Raw genomic sequence first — 14,659 nt, 5'->3', positions numbered from 1 at the left:
CTTGCAATAATTGCTGATAAATTCACATCTTCTGCTCCTCTGTGGAGGGTGAGTCTCCCTGGCATGGAAGAGGAATGCCAGGGTTTGGGGGATGGAGATTGGGGTCAAACAGTAGAAATGAGCCTTTTACCAGACATCCCACCCAGCCCGTCCTTGGCATTGACCCCAAAACCACTCCATGGATCCCACCAGGGGCCCACCAGGACACTGTGGATCCCCTGAGCCTGAAGTGAGTCCCCAGCTCTTGGGTTCAGCTGGGGTTTGCCCAGCAGGCCCCATTGTCCCAGGAAGGCGAGCAATGGTTTCCAATCAACCAACCTGAACAGCTTCATTAAAGGATTCTTATCCCTTCAACCCCACCAGGCCTGAACTTCTCTGGGTTCTTGTTTTCCCTCCTGTCATTGCTCTGCCTCACTGACCCTCCTGCTGGAAGGGTTTCAAAAAAGCTGAAAAGCATTTTTGAAAGTGTGTGAAAACAGTTGTGTCCCCACAGGTGATTCATGGTAACCTCTTGGCAATGTTGGGCACAAACCCATCATTAATTCATGCTGCCCTTGAGCCAGCTCTGCATCCTACAATTTCCTTCTCATTCCACTTTTAAAGGAATTGTCTGAGTTCAGCACTGAGCCCATCCTGTCCCCCAAAGCAGCACCTCTGGGGGATCACATCCCCTGAAGAGCTCTGCAGACCCCTCTCCATCAGCCCTCCCCTCTCCCCTGCCTACACAGGGGTGCCTGGAGGAGGCTCCTGCCCCACACATGGGGGCAAATACCTATTTCCCAATCTGTATTTCAGCTCATCTCTAGTCCAAGTCACCCCCATCTGTCACGAGTATCAATCACATCCCATCAGCTCGCACCAAACAGATCAAATCTGCTTGAACCTTGACCTTCCTCAACCATCTTTTGTAGCCCAAGGAAGGACCTGCCCCAACTCTGCCCCCTCAAACCCTGCAGCAGCCACAGAAACCTTGGGCTCTCTTCCTTCTTTCACACCCAGTAAGGGAGCCCTGCAAGCAGAAATGGCTGAGCAGGATCATCCTGTCAGTTTAGCTCATCACCCACAAGATTTTCCCTAATTTTGCCGAGCTTTGGAACCACCCCAAGAGAGCTGATAGATCTTTTTGTTTGGCTGGGAGTGCTGGCTCAGGTTCTCTAATCACTGCTTTGACACAAGCCAGAGGTGTCTGAATGTTTGCACATGAGACACCTGAAAGGTTGGTACACAACAATCAGCAACCTCAACGGTGAGACATAAATCACACCTGGGGGCTTTGACACCTGAGAGTGGCAACTCTATTCATCAGCAGATCAATTATGCTAATCATGTTCCTGAAGAACTCTCCTGTTGGTATAATTAGCTGTAGGTGTGAATGTGACTTGTCTAACATGCTGATGTGCAAGCTTGTTCATCCAGTATGAACTTGGGAAGAGTTCTTAACCCTGATTTTAACTCTTAGCTGGTATAAATATGGGATAATTCCATGATAACAGCCCACAAAAAGTTTTGTTCATCCAATAAAGGCATTTATTGTTCTGCATCTGTTGTAAGTTTTGAGAAACCTCATGTCTGCCCTTTCTTTTTGGGCTTCTCTCCATCCCCAAATACTTCCATATCATTTGGGAAGCACTTTAACACCCAGAAACTTGTTGGTTTCTGGGGGTTTAGTCCACCAACAAGTGGTCTAAAAATACTCCTCACTGTGGGCCTGGCCTGAGCTCCTGCTTTCATCACCTCTGAGCACAAAGCACGGCTCACTCCTGGTCCCCTCACTTTGCCCTCAGCTGAGGAGGAGATGATGTGTTTTCCTCACTTTGGAGATTCACATGTGATGGGTCCTCACGGGGCAGGGACCTCTCCTTGCTGACAGGGCACTGGGGACTCATCCAGCTCCTCTAAATCTCAAAGGAAGATGCAGGGAGATGATTTACAAGGGCTTGGAGTGATAAGGATAAGGATAAGGGGGAATGGCTTCACACAGAGAGGGCAGGGATAGATGGGATATTGGGAAGGAATTCTTCCCTGGGAGGGTGGGGAGGCCCTGGCACAGGTTGCCCAGAGAAGCTGTGGCTGCCCCTGGATCCCTGCAAGTGTCCAAGGCCAGGTTGGATGGGGCTTGGAGCAACCTGGGCTAGTGGAAGGTGTCCCTGCCCATGCCAGGGGGTGGGATGAGATGATCTTTAAGATCCCTTCCAACCCAAACCATTCCATGTCTGTATGACAATTATATGACCCTCTGCAGACCCAGTTCCTCTGAACAAGCACTACAAACCCACACAGAGAAGGGCTTTTCCCTTCTCCAGCCTCCTGGTGGTGCAGCCCTATTGTCACCTGAGCCCTCCTGAGCTGTGTGAGCCCCTGGGCGTGGCTGTGCCAGCAGTGCTTTGTGCACCAGGAGAAGGTTACCACAGACACCTCGTGGGCTACACACACAGGGAGGGCTTTGGCACCCATTTCCTACAGATTTCCTAAGACTCCTACCCATTTCCTAAGGAGCTGGAACACAGACAAACCCAGCACACACTGGAAGTCCCACGTGCATCATCTGCCACCACATGTGTGCCTGGTGTGTTCTAGCAATGACTCTGCACAGCAACTCCTTCAAACTACGTCCATGAGTCACTGAGAGCACCCCTGAGCATTGCACCCAGTGAAGCATCATCCCTGTTCCTGGAGGCACATTTCTTTACAAAAGTCCCTCAGGTCTGAGAAAAAGAATGTTCAAAAGGCTGGCTTTGCCCTTGGTGCACTGAAATATGGGCACCTCATCTGTGGTGCAGCCTCCTGACAGAGAACTGACCATGGAATATCCTGAGTTGGAAGGGGCCCACAAGGATCATCCAGTCCAACTCCTGGCCCTGCACAGACACCCCAACAATCCCACCCTGGCCCTCAGAGCCTTGTCCAAACCCTCCTGGAGCTCTGGCAGCCTTGGGGCTGTGCCCACTGCCCTGGGGAGCCTGGGCAGTGCCCAACCACCCTCTGGGGGAAGAACCTTTTCCTGAGATCCAAACCCTGCCCTGACACAGCTCCAGCCATTCCCTGGGTCCTGTCCCTGCTCACAGGGAACAGAGATTGGAGCTGCCCCTCAGGAGAAAGGCCCCAGTGAGGTCTGACTTTCATCTCCACCAGCTGAACAAGCCACTCCTCATATGGTCTCTCCAGTCCCTTCATCATCTCTGTGGCCTCCTTTGGATGCTCTCTAACAACTTCAGATCCTTCTTACATTGTGGCCCCTAAAACTGCCCCCAGGACTGGAGGTGAGGCTGCCCCAGCCCAGAGCAGAGCAGGACAATCCCCTCCTTTGAGCAGCTGATGATGCTGGGCCTGGTGCCCCCCAGGACATGGTTGGCCCCCCTGGCAGCCAGGGCACTGCTGACTCCTGTCCAACCTGCCATCAGCCAGGACCCCCAGGGCCCTTTCCACAGCACTGCTCCCACAGCACTTGTTTTGCCTCCATCCCTCTCCCCACCATTAAACTGGGAATTCCCACTAAAGCATAAGAGCTGTAGGAAACCCATCTTGTTTGCTTTTCAACTCCATAAATAAACCTCATTTCCCAGACTGCCAAGTGGAAGGGGCTGTTGGAACAGCCCCTTATCTGAGAATGTAAAGCTCTTGAAGGAGCTCAGAGTGCTGAGCTCAGATCCGGGAAGCCGGGCTGCTTTTGAGCCTCTTGTTTTATTCAAAGCAGCTAAATTTTCATGTTGGCCCGGTGCTGGACGTGGGATATAAATAGAAATTAATCCAGCAGGCTGCAAAGCCAAGCCTGGGCCCAGCTCTGCCTCCAGCCCTCACTCCTGGCACCCGGACAAGGGAGGAAGGACCCGAACGTCACTGGGAATGTGACCTCCTGCTCTGCCCCCTGGCTCTGCTCAACATAAGCAAGACTGGGATGAGGTCACCTGTTTATAAGGAAAAAATGTCTTATCCAGGACAAAAAGAGGCTTGGAAACTCATCCCCCACATGGCTGGGCAGCCTCTTTGGGAAGAGCAGCTTCTGCAAGATTCTTTGGTTCCCAGTATCCCAACAAGAGGGAATGGGCACCTCTGGGTGCTAAAACTTGGTGTCTTCCCTGGCCAGAGATACACAGAGGAAAGGATGGTGGGAGGAAATAAAACCCAAAAGCAAGTGCCAAGCATGGGGAAGAAAATACAGAATAGTTTATATATTATATAAAAATATAATTATACATAAATATAGCCCCAGAATGGTTTGGGTGGGAAGGGACTTTCAAGATCATCTCATTCCACCCTTTGCCATGGGCAGGGACACCTTCCACTAGCCCAGGTTGCTCCAAGCCCCGTCCAACCTGGCCTTGGACACTTCCAGGGATGGGGCAGCCACAGCTTCTCTGGGCAACCTGTACCAGGGCCTCCCCACCCTCACAGGGAACAATTCCTTCCCAATATCCCATCTATCCCTGCCCTCTGGCAGTGGGAAGCCATTCCCTGTGTCCTGTCCCTCCATCCCTTGTCCCAAGTCCCTCTCCAGCTCTCCTGGAGCCCCTTTAGGCCCTGGAAGGAGCATTCAGGTCTCCCTGGAGCCTTCTCTTCTCCAGGTGAACACTCCCAGCTCTCCCAGCCTTTCCTCATATCATACATCATATAATATATATATATATATATATATATAAGTTGGGGCCAATGGCTACAAGAGAATCACCAAATTTAACCAGCTTCCCAAAAGCTCTGGTTGTTTCCACAAGTGACCATTTATTTCCCGTTTCCAAATCAGACTAAACAAAGATGCTGCCAGCTGGAAAACAAGGAAAATTCTCCACAGGGACACGTGCAGCCAAAAACGTCCTCCAAAACAGCTGCTTTCTGGAGCTCAGCACAGAAACCCCCCACACCACACACGTCCCACCAGCAGCTGCCAACACATCTGTGCCAGCCCTCCATGGTCCTTCCCCAGAGCTCACCCTGCCCCAAAAAGGAGTTTTGGGGTGGGTTTGGATCCAGCAGCTCATCTCTTGCTGTGCCAGGTTTCAGAGTTGTGGGGGTTGGAGGGGGCTCTGCTCCCTGGAGGAGGAACAGTGTCCACTGCTGGGCTGGTTTTACTCCTTTTGGATGAATTATTTGAGCTTCCCAAGGACCAGCCTTTCCCTGCTCCTTCTTGGAACTGGCACCTCCCAGCCCGGCACAATTAGCTTTGAGCAAGTAGTTAAAAGTGGTTAAAAAGGGGGATCACTGCCTTAAGTACTTTATGGGGGGATACAGAGCCCTAAAACACGGAGAGGGTTTTGAGAACAGCTCCCAGTCACAGTGAAAACCTGGGATAATGCAGGGATGGAGCCTAAATCATCCCAACCAAGCTTTTCCTCCATCCCTTTCAAGCCACTGGACCTAAGAAACCACCAAAGACCTCGGTGCTACGACTTCTGCCTCAGTGTTTCATCCCAGCATCTTCTCTCCCCACCATCAGATGTGCAGAGGGAAACCACAGCCAGGTTTTTTCTGCCTCCCAAACACATTGCAGAAGCTTTTCACCCCAGCAATTTATAATCCAGATTTTCAGTGCTAATGCTCCGCTGCCAATGGATGTGACACCTCAGAGCTGCTGGGATGGATCAGGGACAGAGCTTTTACCACCAGAGGTATGGATGAATGCTAATTTAAAAAAGCCCTCTATCTACCAGCCTATCAGAGGAAATGAATTCTAAACCATTCTCCAGGAAAATACAGTGCTGGCAAAAATTCATCAGAGCAACATTTAATCTTCTTGGTATTTTGTCATTTTTTGTCCCATTTCTCAATTATTTTTTTTGGGGGGGAGGGGGGTGGTTCTCACAAAAGAAGAATAAGAAGAGCAGTGTAAGGTGGCCAAGAGGAAATATGAGCTGTTTGGGGTTATTTCTATGAACCACTTACAGTAATGGGTTTGAACATACAGTGCCAGCAGATGGGACCATAATTCTTAATAGGTGTATATTTAATAATCCAAAGTCAGGAAGGAGATGATTAATTGCCTTTTTAAGGAATTTTTTATTTAGATTTATGCTGAGGGAGAAATAACATTTTCCTGGAGTCAGTGCATCTTTACTAGTCAGATAAAAAAATGAAATGAATAACTTTTGAGATGGAAAAGTGCCCGGGAGGCTGGAAGAGCAGGAGTATTCCTGTGGTAAAACAGGGGCTGGGACACACCAAGGGCAGCCCAGCCTCCAGCAGGACAGCACAGACACATCTCACAACACAGATCTCAGCATTTTCACTCACCTTGCACAATTAACACCAGTGGTGAGTTTTAGACTGGTTTTCTGGATACAGAGACAGAATCCAGTGTGGGAATCTCCTCTTGATTTCTGCTTATTACTCCTCATTAATCACTAGTTAATCCATTTTGCCTGCCAACACTTTTCTCAGGGACATGGGGACAGATCTCAGGATCAGGCAGAAGCTCTGGCTCCATCAGCCCATCCAAGAAGTGCTGCAGAGGTGGGACAGACACCACCAGCTGCTGCTGCCTCCAAAGGGGCTGTTCCTGCCACGCACAGAGACAGCAGACTGGGCTGGCCCAAGCAGCAGCTCTGACTCAAAGCTGCTGTCCCTGATCCACAGCAGCAGCAGCAGCAGCTTTGTGTTCCCTGCGCTCGTGACAGGATGCAAGTCTTGAGATCTCACTTAATCCCAGTTTCCTGCCCTGGCTCAGGTAAACAGAGCGTGACTCTTGCTCAGCCCAGCTTTTCCTGTTTTCTCTGGAGCTGTGGCCAAGCTCACACCACAAAACTTCAGCTGGGCCGAACAACTCGAGGCATTTTGACCATCCCTTGGGCCAGACCCACCATCACCTCCACCAGAAGCTCCTCCACAGGGCTGAGTGACTGCACAGAGCAGGGGAGCAGCAGGTTCCACCTCCACGGTCACACTCAGCATCATAGAATTACAGAATGCTTTGGGCTGAGAAGGATCTTAAAGCTCATCTCATCCCACCCCCTGCCACGGGCAGGGACACCTTCCACTATCCCAAGCCCTGCCCAACCTGGCCTTGGACCCTTCCAGGGATGGGGAGTCCACATCATTGCTGCTTATCTGGGATCTACCTGAAATCTCTGCAAAACCTCCGAGTTGTGACCTTTGTGGGGAATTTGCATCATTTCCCCCTTCCAGTCGGGCAGAACCTCTGATGGGAAGCAGCTTTCCTGCAGTCAGCCTGTTGACTTCAGGCTCTGTGGGGCTGAGGGGGCTCCTGCACCCCTGGACCCTCTGGGGTGCTACATACTGATCATGCAGCAGGATGGGAGCAGCTTCTGCCCCACTGCTCTGCTCAAAAAGCCACAAAATGGTTTGGGTTGGAAGGGACCTTAAAGATCATCCCATTCCACCCCCTGTGCACCATCCCGGTGCCACATCCCCCTGCACAGTGGGGCGCTGGTTGAGCCAAACAAATTTAGAAAGTGGTTTAATCAACTTAACCTGCCTGTGCTGAGGCTGATGAAAGCAGTTTGCATTGGAGGGCTTGGCCAGGCCTTTGTTTGGGATTTTCAAAGCTTCACAACCCACGACTCGAGTCCCACTGGAAATCTGTTCGGTGGTTCTCAAGCCCCTCTCTGGGATTTCGGTATTGCAGAAGCTTTGGCTGCCTGGGCTGCTTGCAAAGACTTCAATTTCACCCTCTAATAAGCACAGAAAACTTGATTTCAGCCCCACTTACAATGCTGTAAATCCAGGCTAACCATATTAAACTCAGGGCAGCTGATGCCAGAGACTTAAAACCACCAGGAGTAAAGTCCCTCAGGTGTGTGCAGCCAACAGCCTGGCCTGCAGCCACCCTGGGCTGATTTGTAAAGCAGCCCAGAGAAATTTCTCTTTAAATGTTCCATTAATATTAACAGCTAAATCCCTGGCCTGCCCTAAAAACCTCAGCCCTGCCTAAGTTAGCAGCAACCCTTCTGATTTAATTTGCTGACAGACCACGGCAGCAGTGTTTGCAGGCTGATGTAGTCCCCTCAAAGTCAATCACCTTTATTTCTGTCACTAACAGGGGTGTCAGTCAGTACCCTGGCTAAGGACCAAGCTTTTCCTCCAGCCCCTTTCAAGGCACTGGGCAAAATCTGCTCAGAAACCACCAAAGACCTCTGTGGTCTTTGACTTCGCCCTCAATTTTTCACCTCAACCTGTCCTAGAGGAAAATTCCCCACGAGGATGAATTTTAGTGAGTTATTTTCTCCTCCAAGAAATTATTTTTGAGGCTTTCTAGTGCTGGCCCACCACGAGAAAGAGCTTTAAGCAAAACACACCCTGGAGCTGATGCATCAATCCCGGTGCTCTGCCCACATACACAGGGCAATGTTCCTTGTCAACAGGAAGAGAGAGGCCTTTTTTTCCTGGATTAAAAGCAGCAACTGAGCCAACAGCCAAGCACAAACATGGTCCATCCTGCTCCTAATAAATGCTTTGGCACTGATGTCCCTGTGGCTCCCTGTGCCAGGCTCAGCAAGGCACAGCTCACCCCTTTCCACCACTCAAACTTTCCCCAGTCCCTGATCAACCCCATCCCAAATACCCCAAACAATGGTCTCATTCATGGGAGAAGGAGGAATTAAATACCATTTCATGTCAATAACAACTGCCTATTTGAACAGGAAAGCCCAACCCAGAGGGAATTTCTTGCCTTGGCAAGAACACCCTGGGATTTCCTATTTGCAGCCCAGAGGATCCTCATCTCCTGTCTCACCTGGGCCCCAAGCACAAGATAACATGGCCACGGGTGGCAAAAAGCCCAGGAGCTTCAAATGCTCAGAGGAAGAGGGAAACCATTCCTTCCTGCTCTCACTGGTGGCTCTGGATGCAGCTTTATCATTGTTTCAGTCTGAAAAATTAATATATTGGTGGTGCAACCACATGACAAGACAGGGTGCTGTCAGTCAAGACACTTCCCTTTCCAAACTGCTGCTGTGGGCCCTCCTTTATTACTGGAAGCTCTGCTGTGTGTGGTTTATCATTAGACATTAGTCTGGGCTCACAAAAACCCCCAAAAGTCAGAATATTTGTTGATTTGGCCACCCTGCAGTGTTTCATTGCTGGTATGATTCCATCCTGATAAAAAACTGCACTGCACGAGACCCACTGCAAACACAGTGGAAATATCCAAGGATAAATACTTTTTGCTTCGATATTTAAGGATCCTGATACTACTTTTGGCTTCAGCTAAAAATAGTTCATCCCTTGAAGTCAGGATCTCTTGTTCTTGGGGAAAGGTAAACCTGAAATCATCAAATCATAGAGTGATTTGGGTTGGAAAGGACCTTAAAAATCATCTTGTTCTTCCCCCCTGCCATGGGCAGGGACACTTTCCTCTCTCCCAGGTTGCTCCAACCTGGCCTTGGACACTTCCAGGGATGGGGCAGCCACAGCTTCTCTGGGAAATCTGTGCCAGGGCCTCCCCACCCTCACAGGGAGGGATTTTTTTCCAAATATCCAACCTGAATTTCCCCTCTTTCAGGGGATGCTGCAGGGAGGGAGGAAGAGCATCTGCATTCCACTGTGTCACGCTCCAGGCAATGCCAGCCCACCCAGGGATGGACAAACAGCTCCCTCACTCTCCCACATCCCACTAAATCCACTCAGGGACTGGTTTGTACTGGTGTGGCTGCACTGGTGTGAAAAACACAACAACAACTTTTAGAGAGGAGGCAAATTCGGGCTTCTAAGTTGTCTCAGATCATGTGAACAGTCAGTTTTAGTTTTTGTTCATAAAGTGAACTGACTGAGGACATGAAACCAGAAAGAAAGCCGAGAGAAGCAGAAGAGTGGGCAGCTCATAAAAGAAAATAAAAGCACAAGAGAAAACCCTCCCCATTCAGAAAAATAGACAGTGTTATGAAGAACCAGAGTAGTTGCAAAAGAAGCCTTTCAGAAAATCAGACTGACCAATGCGACACCTAGAAATGAGAATATTAGGGTAAATACCATCAGAGAGAGACACAAGGCTTTAGTTATAAACTCTAATGTTGATAAATTGAGATGTAGATGGAAAGGGTGAAGAGAGACACCAAAAAAAAGGGTTTTCTGAATTAATTGAAACTAAGAAAAGGAAGCACTGAGAGCCACAGAAAAAGGTGCACTATTAGATACTATTCTTGTTTCATTTTTCAGAGGAAAAAAACATGCTTTAGTCTCTCCAGCTGCCCAGCAATGAGGCAGGAATATATAAAAATGAAGTCTGTATGCATATATACAGACTAAAGGGTGACAAATTACACAGCTACATTAAAATCTACATTTACTACACAACTACTTCTAAAATCTCCAACAAACTAAAAATCCAAAAGGTATCAAATAATTCAAAGGTTCAAAGGCATCAATACCTATATATATATATGTATTTTAAAAAGCACCACATTTTTTTTAATATCAAATACTTTGTATTTGATGGGTGAAAGACCCTGAAGTGGTAAGAGCCGCCCCAAAATCTCCTTGCAGAGAGACAGAGGCCAGAGGAAGGGGAGAGACAAGCAGGTCACCCCAAAAGGCAGAGGGAAGCAGGAACAAGAAAAGGCTGAACAGTCTGTCCATGAGCCCTCTGAGGAGGCAAGAGACAAGCAAAAAGCATTTCTCCAGAGCAAATTGGGTCACCCAGCAGCCTTCCTGACAGGTATCTAGCCGTGTGGATAAGGAAGAGACCAATATATCCAAATTCCTTGGGGCTCTGAGCACTGTTCTCCACGTCTGCCTGCTTTGTCTGGGTCTCTCAGGGTGCCCTACATGGCATCAAGAACACACACAAGTCCTTGAAGCTCTGAGTTGCTTGGTCACTCATTTCTGTGCCTCCAGAGGAGCTGCAGGGGACCGGGATCTTTATCCTGTGCTTTGGGGACAGATCATCCCAAAATGCTGCTCCTCCAGAGGGTGCCAGTAATTGCAGAAGTGCCCTGCCAAGAATGACAAGCACGGGGAGAGCGGGGCCAGGGAATGGCTCCTGTGCCATGGGAATGATGAGCAACCAGCAGGCAATGGAAAGTGCCCTGAGGGATCTCCTGCCTTGCCAGTCTCGGCTCAGAGGGTCTGGGGATGTGCCAAGCCGGGCTGGCATCGCTGCCAACACCTGCCTGAGCTCCACGGGGCACAAACCAAGCTGCTGGCTCGCCCTGGGGCTCTTACAAGCCCCCTCATCCTCCTGGAGCCCTGGGCTGGGCACTTTCCGTGTCATGGTTATTTATTTCTGAGTCATGCTGGTGTCTCTGTTTCCTTTCAGCAGGGCTGTCACCTTGCCAAAGGCACAGGTAGAGGATTTTGGGCTGTTTTGCATTGCAGCCACCTTCACCTCTCCTCAGACTTGTGAACATCAGGACCAATTACCCAGGAATGTTCTGTTTGCCACGACTGGATCCAGGTTGGAGAGGAAGAGCTGGGCTGGGCTGGTGGCACAGGCCCAGGAGCAGAAACGAGCAGCAGTACCACAGCAGAGAGGTCACCAAGAGCCACAACCACCTGAGGAATGTTTGAATCAACCAAAATTCCCCACCATCCGTGCCAAGAACGAAGCGTCCGGAAAAAAACATGATGCCATTTTTCAGCTCAAAAAAATCCTTTTGCATGGTTTTGTTATCAATTATTGCCATCTCAAGAGTTTCCTGGGCACTGAGACGTGGTGTGAGTGTTGGGGATGGTCCTGTGCAGGGCAGAGTTGGACTCAATCCCTGTGGATCCCCTCCAGCTCAGGAGGGTCTGTGATTCTGAGACCCCTCCATCCCAAGATCTCTGCAGGAAGCTCTGTGTGGACTTGCTGATGCTTTGCTTACTCCTTGACTCCTCCTGATGCCAGTAAGGTTTTCCAGGGTATCAGTTTATCCATGGTTATTTTCAGCACATAAGTCAACAGCAGCAGCATCATGTTTACAGAGCCCTCTGAGCTGCTCCTGAGCTGGTTTGCAGTCCCCTGGATGATAAATGTCACCTGACCTTTCTTCTGAACAGGACCAGATCCCCACTCCCATCTCCCCAAATCCATCTCCCCCAGGTTATGTCCTCCTGACCAAACTGGTGTTCAAAGGAAGGTGCCACCATGGGGCTGAGCTGAAGCACTGGGAGAAGGGCTGGGGGGAAAAATCCACAACACACTTGGGAAAATTGGGCACTTCCCTCAAGGGGCTCTGGGAGAGCTGGAGAGAGACTTTGGACAAGGGCCTGGAGTGATGGGATAAGAGGGAGATTGTTTCTAACTGAAAGAGGGCAGGGTTAGATGGGATATTGGGAAGGAATTCTTCCCTGGGAGGGTGGGGAGGCCCTGGCACAGGTTGCCCAGAGAAGCTGGGGCTGCCCCTGGATCCCTGCAAGTGTCCAAGGCCAGGTTGGATGGGGCTTGGAGCAACCTGGGCTAGTGGAAGGTGTCCCTGCCCATGGCAGGGGGGTGGAATGAGATGATTTTTAAAATCCCTTCCCACCCAAATGAGTCTGTGAGTGTGACTGAGCTGTGGCCACATCCCTGGAACAGCCCTGGTTTAACTGAGGTCTCTCTGCAGACCCCACAGGTCTCAGAGGTGGCCACAGCAGAGATGGTCTGAAATGGCATCAGACTGATGGCTGGAGATGAGGTCCCTCCTCAGCTTCGGGTGATGTTCTGTCCTGGGCAATATCAGAGCCTGAACGGGTGGCAGGTTGTCTGCAGGGCATGGATTGACTTGATGACTAATTCCTTAGAGCTTCTTGAAAAGGAGAATCAAGAGGCTGGGGAGTCTCATCGTCAGAAAAGCTCAGTTCTCACATCAGCACTGGGAACACTGCCCTGCTTTTCCCAAGATCCCAGAGCTCTGGGTGCTGCTTCACAGAAACCATGGCCTCGAGCAGCCTGATACAAACCACAAAGTGCTGAGCACTTAACGACCATAATTTGCTGCTTACAAGGGCACTGAGCTGTGCTGAAAGCCCAACCCAGATTATGGGTTTCAAATACTAGCAAATCTGTCTCTGAGCCCTTAATCCAGTTTATGGGCTCATCACAAATGGAGCTGAGCCATTCTTGGAAAGAAAAATTGGCAAAAGCAGTCCTCCTGTATCAGTAGAAACCACACACAATGCTCAGGCCAACAAATCTAGATTGGGGAGCAATTAAAACATGTAACAGGCTCTCTCAGTGACTGAGGGAAGCGGTGACAGAGGGGCAGCTGCCGGAGCTGAGTGCACAGGACCAGCAGGAAAACTCCCCTGTGAGGCTGCTCTGTGGTCCCAGTCCTGGGTGGGAGCTGAAGATTCCTCAATCCCAATCAAGCTAAGCCTGCCTGTGCCAAGGAGCTGCCTGGTTGTGCCCTGGTACCTTCACTGTGTAGGATCATCCTCTCCCTCTGCAGAAGGCAAGGGGAGAGGAGCTCAGCTCACCTCATCAGCGCTGTTGAGGTTCACAGAGTTGTTCTTCACCCTATTTACACTTAGTGGGAAAAAAAAACCAGACCTGAATGTGGCTATTCTTTTTTAAAAGTCTCTTCTAACAACATCTCTCTTTCAACAGCTCATTTACTGCCCATCTGGGACTCCACAGTAAAATCTGTTCAGCTGTGGACCTAAATGACTTCCCTTCACACTAATCCTTGCTGTTCTCTGGCAGCCAGGCTGAATTCTCTTTTGATTGCCCACATCAATAAATCAAACATTATCCATGCTTGAATTTGGTTAAGATTCTGGTTAATGGTGCATGAGATAGAAGAGGACTCAGCTGATGAGTCTTAGCTGTGCTGCTCAGTAAAACGGGTTGAAGTGGAAAAAACCAGCCAAGATGGATTTTTGCCATTAAAAATACAACTTGTCTGATCCCGTGCACGGGTGGGAGAAGATGCACTGATTAAAATCGTGATGAATTCGTGGAGTCTCCAACACCAGGAAGGGAAATGACAGCTGGGAGAAGGGCCTGGGATGTGTTTGCTGCCAATGGACACGATGAGCACCAGAGGAGAGCGCCTGGACGAGGGCATGGGAGCCTCGCCGGGAGCAAGAGGAGAGGGAGGTGTTCTCCTCACCCAGGAGACCTCTGGCAGGGCCAGATGAGCAGAGTCCACACCCAGGAGGACATCCCTCCTCCCAGGCCTCTCACCACCCATCTTTTCTCTTTATCTTAGCACCATCTAGAGGGATGTGCCTGCACACCCAAGGCGGCAGCTCCACGGTGACATTTGGCAGAGGAGAACACCCCAGGGCGGTGTGTGGAGTCAAATTGCCAGCAGCAAAGCCTCAGAAGAGCAGTTCACTCCTCCAGCCACCTTCACTCTGTGCTTCAGCACAAGGTACAATCATTCCCCTTGTCCTGGGGAGCTCATCTGAGAACGGGAAGGATTGTTCCTCCAGAGGGGGTTGGAGGTTGAGAGGTTCAGGAGGGAGGTCTGGAGGGTGTTGCTCAGGGATTAGGGGGTTTCTCTTGATTGTTGTTTTTTTTAACACCTACAGATCTTGCATCACAAGCTCCTGCAGGCTTCAATGGAGGCCACATCTGGGGTGCTGTGTCCAGTTCTGGGCTCCTCAAGAGAGACGTGGAGCTCCTGGAGTGGGTCCAACAGAGGGTACAAAGATGCTGAAGGGATGGAGCATCTCCCTGACCAGGAAAGGCTGAGGGAGCTGGAGCTGTTCAGCCTCAAGAAAAGACACTGAGAAGGGACCTCCTCAATATCTGTCAGGGTCTGCAGGGAGGGGGCAGAGGATGGACCAGGCTCTGCTCAGGGGGGCCCAG

Source organism: Neopelma chrysocephalum, unplaced genomic scaffold (genome assembly GCF_003984885.1).
Source record: "Neopelma chrysocephalum unplaced genomic scaffold, ASM398488v2 Primary Assembly neopelma1_74, whole genome shotgun sequence".
In the NCBI taxonomy this organism is placed as follows: Eukaryota; Metazoa; Chordata; class Aves; order Passeriformes; family Pipridae; genus Neopelma; species Neopelma chrysocephalum.
The sequence above is the reverse complement of the archived record's forward strand: the minus strand, read 5'-3'. Positions refer to the sequence as shown.